The sequence below is a fragment of the Bos mutus genome, chromosome 6 (genome assembly GCF_027580195.1).
Source record: "Bos mutus isolate GX-2022 chromosome 6, NWIPB_WYAK_1.1, whole genome shotgun sequence".
NCBI classification, from domain to species: domain Eukaryota; kingdom Metazoa; phylum Chordata; class Mammalia; order Artiodactyla; family Bovidae; genus Bos; species Bos mutus.
In genome coordinates this window covers 17,402,531-17,414,645 of record NC_091622.1, presented here as the reverse complement: position 1 = coordinate 17,414,645, position 12,115 = coordinate 17,402,531, and positions in this window count along the sequence as shown.

Below are 12,115 nucleotides of genomic sequence, written 5' to 3'. Positions count from 1 at the left end.
CAGGGACTTTCCTGGTGGTCCGATGGTTAGGACTCCATGCTTCCCCTGCAGGGGGTACTGGTTTGATCCCTGGCTGGGGAACTAAGATCTTATGTGGTGCAGGAAAAAAAAAATTTTTTTTGATTCACCCTTGAATGAGTTGCTACCCCATTGCGTTGCTCCCTTCTGCCAGCAAAGCTTCCTGAAAGAGCTGTCCATATTTCCTATCTCTTCTTTTAAACCTCCTGTACAATGCATTTTATGTATTTTTAAATTGAGGTATAGTTGATTCATGATATTATATGTTTCAGACGTATGACATAGAAATTCACGATTTTTAAAGGTTATATTGAATTTATAGTTACTACAAAATATTGGCTATGTTCTGCTGTATAACACAACCTTGTGATTTGTTTATTTTATACACAGTAGTTTGTATCTTGTAACCCCTACCCTATCTTTTTCCCACTCCCCCCTCTCCTCTGTCCACTGATAACTACCAGTTTATTCTACACATCTGTGAATCTTTTTTTGTTATACTAACTAGTTTGTTTTATTCTTTTAGATTTCACATATACAAGTGATGTCTGAGTGCCAAAGAATTGATGCTTTTGAACTGTGGTGTTGGAGAAGACTCTTGAGAGTCTCTTGGACTGCAAGGAGATCCAATCAGTCCATCCTAAAGGAAATCAATCCTGAATATTCATTGGAAGGACTGATGCTGAAGATGAAGCTCCAATACTTTGGCCAACTGATGCGAAGAACTGACTCCCTTGAAAAGACCCTGATGCTGGGAAAGATTGAAGACAGGAGGAAAAGGGGAAAACAGAGGATGAGATGGTCGGATGGCATCACCGACTTGATGGACATTAGTTTGAGCAAGCTCTGGGAGTTGGTGATGGCCAGGGAAGCCTGGTGTGCTGCAGTCCATGGGGTTGCAAAGAGTCGGACACTACTGAACAGACTGACAGCGCTTGTCATATGTGTATATATACATATATATATATATATACACACACACACACAAACACATGTGTGTGTATTAGTCACTCAGTTGTGTCCAACTTTTTGTGACCCTGTGGATTGGGGCCCACCAGGCTCCTCCGTCCATGGGATTTTCCAGGCAAGAATACTGGAGTGGGTTGACATTCCCTTCTCCAGGGGATCTTCCTGACCCAGGGATCGAACCCAGGTCCCCCATATTGCATGCAGACTCTTTACCTTCTGACCCACTGCGGAAGACTATATATATATATTTTTTTTTTAATTGAAGTATATATACCATGTATTTTGAAAAGTTACTTGTGTCAGTTTTATCCAGTATATGCAAACAAGTCTTAAATATTCAACTGGCACTCCCACCCCACTCCCAGTGGAACCCACTTTCAACTTCTTTGCTATTTTTACTAGTACTTATTGACATATTTTTATAGGATAGTAATGCTGTTTCTATGGAATGAGGTTCGTGACATTGTACAGGAGACAGGTATCAAGACCATCCCCATGGAAAAGAAATGCAAAAAAGCAAAATGGCTGTCTGGGGAGGCCTTACAAATAGCTGTGAAAAGAAGAGACGTGAAAAGCAAAGGGGAAAAGGAAAGATATAAGCATCTGAATGCAGAGTTCCAAAAAATAGCAAGAAGAGATAAGAAAGCCTTCCTCAGCGATCAATGCAAAGAAATAGAGGAAAACAACAGAATGGGAAAGACTAGAGATCTCTTCAAGAAAATTAGAGATACCAAGGGAACATTTCATGCAAAGATGGGTTCGATAAAGGACAGAAATGGTATGGACCTAACAGAAGCAGAAGATATTAAGAAGAGATGGCAAGAATACACAGAAGAACTGTACAAAAAAGATCTTCACGACCTAGATAATCACGATGGTGTGATCACTCATCTAGAGCCAGACATCCTGGAATGTGAAGTCAAGTGGGCCTTAGAAAGCATCTCTATGAACAAAGCTAGTGGAGGTGATGGAATTCCAGTTGAGCTATTTCAAATCCTGAAAGATGATGCTGTGAAAATGCTGCACTCCATATGCCAGCAAATTTGGAAAACTCAGCAGTGGCCACAGGACTGGAAAAGGTCAGTTTTCATTCCAATCCCAAAGAAAGGCAATGCCAAAGAATGCTCAAACTACTGCACAATTGCACTCATCTCACATGCTAGTAAAGTAATGCTCAAAATTCTCCAAGCCAGGCTTCAGCAATACATGAACCGTGAACTTCCAGATGTTCAAGCTGGTTTTAGAAAAGGCAGAGGAACCAGAGATCAAATTGCCAACATCTGCTGAATCATGGAAAAATCAAGAGAGTTCCAGAAAAACATCTATTTCTGCTTTATTGACTATGCTAAAGCCTTTGACTGTGTGGATCACAATAAACTATGGAAAATTCTGAAAGAGATGGGAATACCAGACCACCTGACCTGCCTCTTGAGAAACCCATATGCAGGTCAGGAAGCAACAGTTAGAACTGGACATGGAACAACAGACTGGTTCCAAATAGGAAAAGGAGTACGTCAAGGCTGCATATTATCACCCTGCTTATTTAACTTATATGCAGAGTACATCATGAGAAACGCTGGACTGGAAGAAACACAAGCTGAAATCAAGATTGCTGAGAGAAATATCAATAACCTCAGATATGCAGATGACACCACCCTTATGGCAGAAAGTGAAGAGGAACTAAAAAGCCTCTTGATGAAGGTGAAAGAGGAGAGTGAAAAAGTTGGCTTAAAGCTCAACATTCAGAAAACAAAGATCATGGCATCTGTTCCCATCACTTCATGGGAAATAGATGGGGAAACAGTGGAAACAGTGTCAGGCTTTATTTTGGGGGGCTCCAAAATCACTGCAGACGGTGACTGCAGCCATGAAATTAAAAGACGCTTACTCCTTGGAAGGAAAGTTATGACCAACCTAGATAGCATATTCAAAAGCAAAGACATTACTTTGCCAACAAAGGTTCATCTAGTCAAGGCTATGGTTTTTCCAGTGGTCATGTATGGATGCGAGAGTTGGACTATGAAGAAAGCTGAGCACCAAAGAATTGATGCTTTTGAAGTGTGGTGTTGGAGAAGACTCTTGAGAGTCTCTTGGACTGCAAGGAGATCCAACCAGTCCGTTCTGAAGGAGATCAGCCCTGGGATTTCTTTGGAAGGAATGATGCTAAAGCTGGAACTCCAGTACTTTGGCCACCTCATGCGAAGAGTTGACTCATTGGAAAAGACTCTGATGCTGGAAGGGACTGGGGGCAAGAGGAGAAGGGGACGACAGAGGATGAGATGGCTGGATGGCATCACTGACTTGATGAACGTGAGTCTGAGTGAACTCCGGGAGTTGGTGATGGACAGGGAGGCCTGGCGTGCTGTGATTCATGGGGCTGCAAAGAGTCGGACACGACTGAGCGACTGAACTGAACTGAATGCTATTTCTTAATATACTTTAAACATTTTCTAAACACCTCCTGTTACAGAAGGTAAAGTATGTCATGTCTCTCTCTCACACACACACAACTTCCCTTTCCTGCTTCATCCCCTCCATGTAAACTTATTATAATTTTTTACTAAATCGGCTCTTGTTTACATTGCTATGTCCAGTAAAGATTCTCTGTTTAACCCAGATGCATGAATATTTCCTTTTCATACAACATTTTGTTTTTCCTGGAGTTGAAATTGCCTTTGCTTAGCTTCCCATGTGTTTACCATTTATTGTTTCTCTGAATGTTTCAGTAGACTTGCTGAATCTTTACCAATAATTTTCCCCAGATGTTCCAACAAATCGGTTTCATTTTTCATTTGGCGCCCTCCCTCTGAAAGCCTCTCTCTTCTTTTCTAGGCAGGAGAGGTTGGTTGTCCTCTAGAAAAGTCTAGTGCATGGCTGTCTTTTCACTCCTCTCCTCTGTTGAAATCCCTTACATTAATCGAAGTGGGATAACTGCCATTAAAAGCAGATCCCAAACGTATAAAAAGGCACACTACCAATGGTTATTTCCTGTTCAGGGATATGAACTGAACTGTGACCCCCTCTCTCACTAAATTCATGTGTTGGAGCTCTAACTCCAATATGACTGTATTTGGACATAGGGTTTTTAGGAGGTAATTGTGATTAAATGAGATGATTGGAGGCTTTATAAGAAGAGGAAGAGAGAATTCTCTCTGTCTCCACCATGTGAGAACACAGCTGTCTGCAAGACAGAAAGAGGGCACTCCCGAACACCGTACCTTCCAGTGATCTTGGGCTTCCCAGCCTACAGAACTGTGAGAAATGTCTATGGTGTTTCGTTATAGCAGCCTGAGCAGACTAAGACAGTGCCTTTTTACTGGATGATTCTGGAGATACCAGTCTCTGTCAGTCTTTTCTCGTGTGTAATTTAGATTCTTCAAAGAAAGTCCGCCAATATACTTTACAATCTGTGGACAGAATTCCAGGAGCACAGCCCGAGAAAGGAGTCTAAAAATTATAATTCAGTATGAAAATTTTCACTTAATTCCCACCTTTATAACTCCATGTCTTGTTCTATCCTTATCTCTGTGTCCCAAAGTCTAGTCTCTCTCTCTTAATCCAGTTTCTCCAGAGAATAAAACTCTTTGGGCAGGCTGGAGGTGCATGGAGTTGTAGTCCTCTGGGCAGGTCATATAAGGGAAGGAATCAGTTAGATCAATTATTCTATAAAATTTTTCAACCGCTACCCCTGTTTCTATCCAGGAAGATTAACTTTACCTTCTGTAGTACCTTCTAGACCCAAGTACAAAACGTCTGAAGAGTTCTACATAGCAAATGGACTTGTTCATCATCAAAGCACTCCAATTCTTCCACTGCCGCCCAGTCACATAGGCGTGTACCCACCTCGTCTACTAAGTCAAGTCAAGTTCTACTTTTTCAGGTGCTTCTTATCTTCCAAAAATTGTTGGCATTGCTGATCTGCTGCTGTCTCTTTTCCTATAGTCCTGACCCTGTGAGTTATTATCTCTTGTTATCCTTTGCTCTTATTCGGTGGAGCTATATTTAAGTACAACCCACTCCCTGGAGAAGAAAATGGCAATCTACCCCAGTATTCTTGCCTGGAAAATTCTATGGACTTCTAGAGGAGCTTGGTGGGCTATAGTCCAAAGAGTTGGACACGACTGAGTGACTAAGCGTGCATGCACACACACACACACACACACGTTGAAGTACATGCTAAGTCGCTTTAGTCATGTCTGACACTGTGCGACCCTATGGACTGCAGCCTGCCGGGCTCCTCTGTTCATGGGATTCTCCAGGCAAGAATACTGGAGGGAGTTGCCATGCCCTCCTCCAGGGGATCTTCCCAAGCCAGGGACAGAACCCTCGTCATATACATGCATTGGCAGGTGGGTTCTTTACCACTAGTGCTACCTGGAAAGTCGTATTTAAGCACAGTCCTCAAGTAGTATCCTCAAGCCATTTTGGCAATCCATCTCAGCTTCGACTTTCCCAGAAACTGTTCTTACCAAGGTTGGCAAAGATCTCCATTGTTGCCAATTTAATGGAGGCTTTTCTAGCCTTATCTTACTCAACTACACAGCAGGAGATGAGATTATTGACCCCTCTCTCCTTCACACAATACCACCCCTATCCCAAGTATCTCCTAGTTTTTCTCCTACATTACTGGTTCTAAATATCTTTTTTTTTTTTTAATTGGTTTCTCCATCTCTGCATGATGTCAAAATGTGGACATTTCCCAGGTCTTAATATTGGAACCTCTCTTTCCTGGTCATGTCTTTACCTTGGGTAGCTTCATCCACTCTCATAGTTTTAACTAATTCATCATGATGAATATTTCCAGACCTCACCTCTCCTTAGGTCTATGCTCATCTATCCAACCATCTTTTTGATATTTCTTAGACAACAGATAATTATTCCTACTCATTCAATCAATAAGTATTGGGTACTTAGTATGTGCCATAGAATATTCTAGGTTCTTGGGCTATACTAGTATCAAATTACTGTCCTTCATCCTGCTTACATTCTAGTGAGAGGAAAAGAATATTAACAACTGACCATATAAAAAAGAAATAACCTGGTGGGACTGTGGTTAGGACTCTGCACTCTCACTGCTGAGGGCCTGGGTTCAGTCCCTGGTTAGGAAACTAAGATCCCACATGCTGTGCAGGGTGCCCACCCCCACCCCAAAAATGGGGGTGATGAAATAAAAGTGCTATGCAAGAAGACAAAGTAGAGTGCTGGGTATGGAAGAACAGTCGTGGTTTTAAATAGGGTGATCAGCATAGACCTTAACCAAGATGCCAAAATTCAGGCTAAGGTTTGGAGGAGGTGAGGTCAGGAAGATAGTTAACTTACCTGTAGGAAGAGCATTCCCCAAAAAAGGAAAATACACTGCAAAGATCCTGAAGTGGGAATGTACCTGGTATGTCCAAGGGATAGCAGGAGAACAGCGCAGCCGGAAGGGAAGGAGTGAGGATGTGTGCAGGAGACAAGGTCATGACTTTGGCTTTTCCTTGTAGCTAGAGGTGGAGTCGTTGGATGGCTTACATCCAACGTTGAGTTACAGTTTAAGAGGCTCCTCTTGCTGCTGCCCAGTGAGCAGATACCGTAATGGAGTATAAGGGAGACCAGGTAGGACCCTCATTCAGAAATTTCAAACTTAACACGTGCAAAATTGAATTTAACAATTTTCTTCCCGAAATCTCTTCTTACCCACAGCCTTCCTTATGTCAATAACTGACCCCACCCAGAAGCTAAAGCTACACACCTAGGAGTCATGCTTGTTTCTTCCTTTCCTATTAACTTCTCCTTAAATCCATTAACAAATCCTATCCCTAACCTGAGCTCCTCCCCATCAGCAAGCCATTATTTCTGGTCAACAACAGTTTTCTCCTGTCTCTAACAAACGACAGCAGCCAAGTCAAATAAAGTTCTTGCCTTTGTGACAATTATGGGGGTCTCCAGCTCTGGAGCTGCCAGCTGCTGCCGGGACACATCTTCTGATGATGAGGGGCATTCCCTCAAGTCATCATTCTCCCCTCATTCTCCAAAAAGTAAAACGTTTTCCATTTTATTCAATTTTCAGTTGAATAAAATAAATAAAAATTTATTCAATTTTTTGTTCTGTTTTATTAAAAGGGAAAAAATACAGAGATGATCTTCTAAAACAAGTCATTGTGGTAGAAACCATCAAAACAATTCAGAAAAATCAGAAGAAACAGTAATACAATTTTCCATTTGGGGAAGGGAGATAAACACAACTACTAAAGCATTCCTTTGCTTCTTTCTCTCTGCTACCCAAGTTCTATTTGTACTTAACAAGGCCAAACTAAGGTTTTTGTTTTCTTTTTTGGCCTTCTTAGGAAATGCAAGGATTTTTCCGTTCTTTTTTCCCAGGTCACTGTAGTCCTCTACAATATAGCTGGCTGACTTTAATTTTTCACCATAATCCCACTGGATTTCCCTCCCTATTTTCTCTAGAGAATGTCATTTGAGTACATACTGCAGTGCTAAAAAGGAAATTTTAGTTGAAAAAATTTTTTAATCACTGATAACTACTCAGTGAAGCTGAGACACTGGAAGACAGAAAATGATTTTTTTTTTTTGCTTCCAGACGTGTTTTCATTTGTGGCAACTATGCATCTACCCTACTGTGGGCACTGTGAAAGCTTCATGAGAGGCTGTCAGAAGATAACTAACAAATTGCCTTGCGAAAAGAGGTCTCGATTTGCTTTGCTTTATTGACTGCTTCATCTGTTTCCTTAACATTTCTGCAACTTGAAGCATTTCTGCTCACGCAAAGGAAGAACTGCCTAGCAATTAAGAGCGCTGCAGCTCTGAAGCCAGTTGCTTAGGTTTAAATCCCAACCTGACTATTTCTTTACTGTGTGATCATATGCAGATCACTTTTATCTCAGTTTCCCCATGTTAGTGACAGAAGGTTGAGATATGCCGAGCACATCCTAAGTGCAATGTAAGTGTTAGCTATGTTTAAGGGCTAGGTACGCATTTATTGCTAGGGATCAAATGAGAGGCAAGACCGATACCATCTTGCCCTATGGAGATTTCTAGCTGTAGGACTTAAGCAAATGACTTAGCATGAGCCTCAGTCTAATTATTTGTAATCAAGTGTTTTTCTCACAGGATTGTTATGGGAATCACATGAGATATGCCAAGGAAAATGTTTAATAGGGTGGGGTGAGTATTAAACACTGGATGTGAACTAATACTGTACAGCAAGACAGGCAGATAATTAAACATCCTAAAAGATGCAATAGCTTATGATGAGAGAAGTTTAGGGTGCTATAGGAGTGCCCACTAGGATACCTAAATTGAGTCCTGAAAAATAAGGAATTCGTGAGAAAAAGAAGAGGAAAAGGGTTCCCAGAAGAGGAAGCCAGAGAGCTTACTGGTGTAAACAAACTAGATGTTTAATGTAGTGGAGAATGGAAACTGGGAGTTGCAGGCAGAAATAATCATTAATTGAGATTTTCAGCTGTACTCAGAGCTGACATTATTCTGAGAAATGAGAGAAACGAGAAGTCATATAATGGGCTCTACTTGGGGCTGATACAACCAGAATGTTGTTTATTTATTCACTTATTATTAATATTTATTGTATTATTTACGTATATATAACTATATATTTATATATTTTAGTATATATTTACATATTTGCATGTATTTATATAGTTATATATAAAATATATATAGTTTATAATTATACTTATATGATATATAATTTATTATATTATATATATATAATTATATATATACTTATATGATATATAATTTATTATATTATTTATGTGTATTATATTATTCATATATTTATTTAATATATATATTATTATTAGTATAATAACACCATTATTATAAATGGTGTTATTCATTTACTTTTTAATTTTGTTTATTTATTTGGCTACACCAGGCCTTGGTTATGGCACGTGGTCCTCATTGCAGCATGTGGGACATTTAGTTGAGTCGTGTGAACTCTTAGCTGCAGCGTGTGGGATCTAGTTCCCCAACCAGGGATTGAACCCGGATACCTGTGTGGGAAGCACAGAGTCTTAGCCACTGCCCCACCAGGGAAGTCCTCAGAATGGCGTTTTAGAAAGAGCCTGATGGCTGCAGACTGTGGAATGGAGTGGAGGACCGGGTCTGGAGGCAGGATGCCTACTGGGGAGCTGCCTCAGGTTCTAGGTGGTGGGAGGCACCTGGGACAGGGTAGTAACAATGGGGCAGAGAAACCTGGTCCTCCTCAGTCCTGCTGCTCTGGGGAGAACTCCGTCTTCAGCCTAAAGTCTTCTTTCCTATGTTGATTCCGTTGTGACTGGTTTTTTTTGGCTCAGCTGTTGCAGTGAGGAGTACTACTTGTCCTCCAGAAACTTCCTCCAACATCCTGCCACAGCAACAGGCACTGGAGGAGAGTTTACCAGCATAGCTGGTTTGGCTGTTGATTGTCTCCCACAAAGAAAACAATTCTTAATCAAATATTACCTGAGGCTCCGTGTCGTTTGTTTTACACACTGCCACCTGGAGCTGCCCCCAGATATGTCTTATGACCATAGGGCTGCCAAGGTGATTAGGACTGCAGTTTTCCATCTAGAAAGTTAATGTTTACCTCGCCAGGAGGAGAAATGCAACTGCTTCTTCATATAATAAAATAATGATTTACAAACTTCTTCACCACCTGACCATACTCCATCCAACTATTTATAAACCATTCCTTGGAAATGACTTAGATGTTGGGCAGTGGGGAGTATAAATTAGCTCTGTCATGGAAGCCCGACCCACCCTAATCACCTAATCCGCCATCAGAGTTCAATGTGATCCCATACAGAGGTTGAGAGTTGTGATAAGATGACACTTCATGTGTGCATGCTCAGTTGTGTCCAACTCTTTGCGAGTCCATGGACATAACCTGACAGGGTCTTCTGTCTATGAGATTCTGCAGGCAAGAGTACTGGGGTGGGTTGCCATTTCCTCCTCCAGGGGATCTTCCCGACCCAGGAATCGAACTCTGGTCTCCTGTGTGGACAGGTGGATTCTTTACCATTGAGTTACCTGAGAAGCCTAAGATGAGTGAGCAGTAAATATCTAATCAAATGAAGAAGAAGTGCCGTTTTAGAGGTCATTGGCATCACTGTTTCTCCTGAAGTATTATGGTACTTGGGTAAGAGGTTAGTTTTATGGTTTGTTTTTGTTTCTGTTGTTATCTTTGCTAACTAGAAGCCCTGGCTGGAATAGCCTCAAGCAAAATTGGGATTTCAGTGGTAAAGAACCCAACTGCCAGTGCAGGAGACAAACAGGCAACCCACTTCAATGTTCTTGCTTGGGAGATCCCATGGGCAGAGGAGCCTTGTAGGCTGGAGTCCATGGGGTCACAAAAAAAATCAGACATGACCTAGCAACTAAACAATAAGCACAAATGTAAGAGTGGTGAATTTTCCACTTTTTACCACTCTTTGCGTTCCTAATCTTCAATGCCTTCATCTGACAGTCTCTTGAAAGCAAGAAAATGGATTAACTAATTTACAATAAGACTTTAGTATGTATGTCTTAGTGTAAGGTGAACCCAATCCCAGGGAAGCAAAGGTGATCTCAGACTAAGGGAGCCTGAGAAATTTGCTGAAAAACGTGAATTTAGGGTCATGAGGATATAGAAGGAAGTGTAAGCCTGAATCAGTTCAATTGAATTGTTTTTATTCCGTTGCTAAATCATGTCTGGCTCTTTGCAACCCCATGAACAGTGGCACAGAAGCCAGGCTCCTCCGTCCTTCACCACCTCCTGGAGTTTGCTCAAATGCACGTCCAAGTTCAGTTGAGATCAGTGTCCAATCTGAGAGCCATGAACCTCAAGTCTTCCTCCCCTCCTCCCTTCTGGTCATGCCCTGTGCAACTTTAACTTCTAACTTCACAAACTATCCAACTCCCTAACTTCAAATATTTAACCACTATAATGAAACAGGAGGGAAGCAGGCAGGGCACAACCTTTGAAAGAATGACATAGCCCAAGGACACCACACAAACTGATGGGAACCAAATAGGTCCAAGATGGCGGACGAGTCAACTTCATTAGACATTGAGGCTCAGTTCAGTTCAGTTCAGTTGCTCAGTTATGTCCGACTCTTTGCGAGCCCATGGACTGCAGCATGCCAGGCCTCCCTGTCCATTACCAACTCCCAGAGTTTATTCAAACTCATGTCCATTGAGTCGGTGATGCCATCCAACCATCTCATCCTCGTTATAACACATCAGCAAGCTAAGCAACACACCCACAGGCTGGCACCATGACAGTTCCAAGGCTGACCATCAAAGACCAAAAGGTGGGTAATGGCCCAATTCCTGGAAATCTTCGCCACTCCCCCCAAATAGTTATTAGCCAATGAAATTACCCAGCCTATAAAAGCTAGCCACCCTGCATTTCAAGGCCACTCTTGCCTTCTGAGATGGCCCATGCTCTGTCTGTAGAGTGTGCTGTTGTTGTGTAGTCACTAAGTTGTATCCAACTCTTTAGTGACCCCATGGACTTTAGCCCAACCAGGCTCCCTGGTTCATGGAATTTTGTAGGCAAGAATATTGGAGTGGGTTGCCATGCCCTCCTCCAGGGCATCTTCCTGACCCAGGGACTGAACGTGTGTCGCCTGTCTTGAAGGCGAATTCTTTACCACTGTGCCACCTGGGAAGTCTTCTCTCTAAATAAATCCACTTCTTATCTATTACTTTGCCTCTCACAGAATTCTTCCCGTGATGAGACATCAAAACCTGAGCTTCATTGGGTCTTGAAACCAGGTGTGTTTTCTCGGTTGGAAGACCATGGGTTTTGGTCGGATTCAAGCCCCAATCGGAGGTGAATGGTTTCAATAGCATGCTTCATACCATGGTACTTATGCAGAAAGTTCCTTGGCCAGAAATACTTTAATCTATCGCTTGGACTGTGCCCACTCCAAAATAATAAGCATATATAAAAATCCCTCTCTGAGAACAGTGGCCTCAAACCTACATTTCAAGTTCGTGGAAACTTCAGTCTTGATCCCTTGCCCCGGCCCCAGCCCTTCCTAGCTTTGTGCATGCATACTTAGTCACTTCATCATGTATAACTCTTTGCGACCCCGTGAACTGTAGCCTGCCAGGCTCTTTTGTCTATGGGGATTCTCCAGGC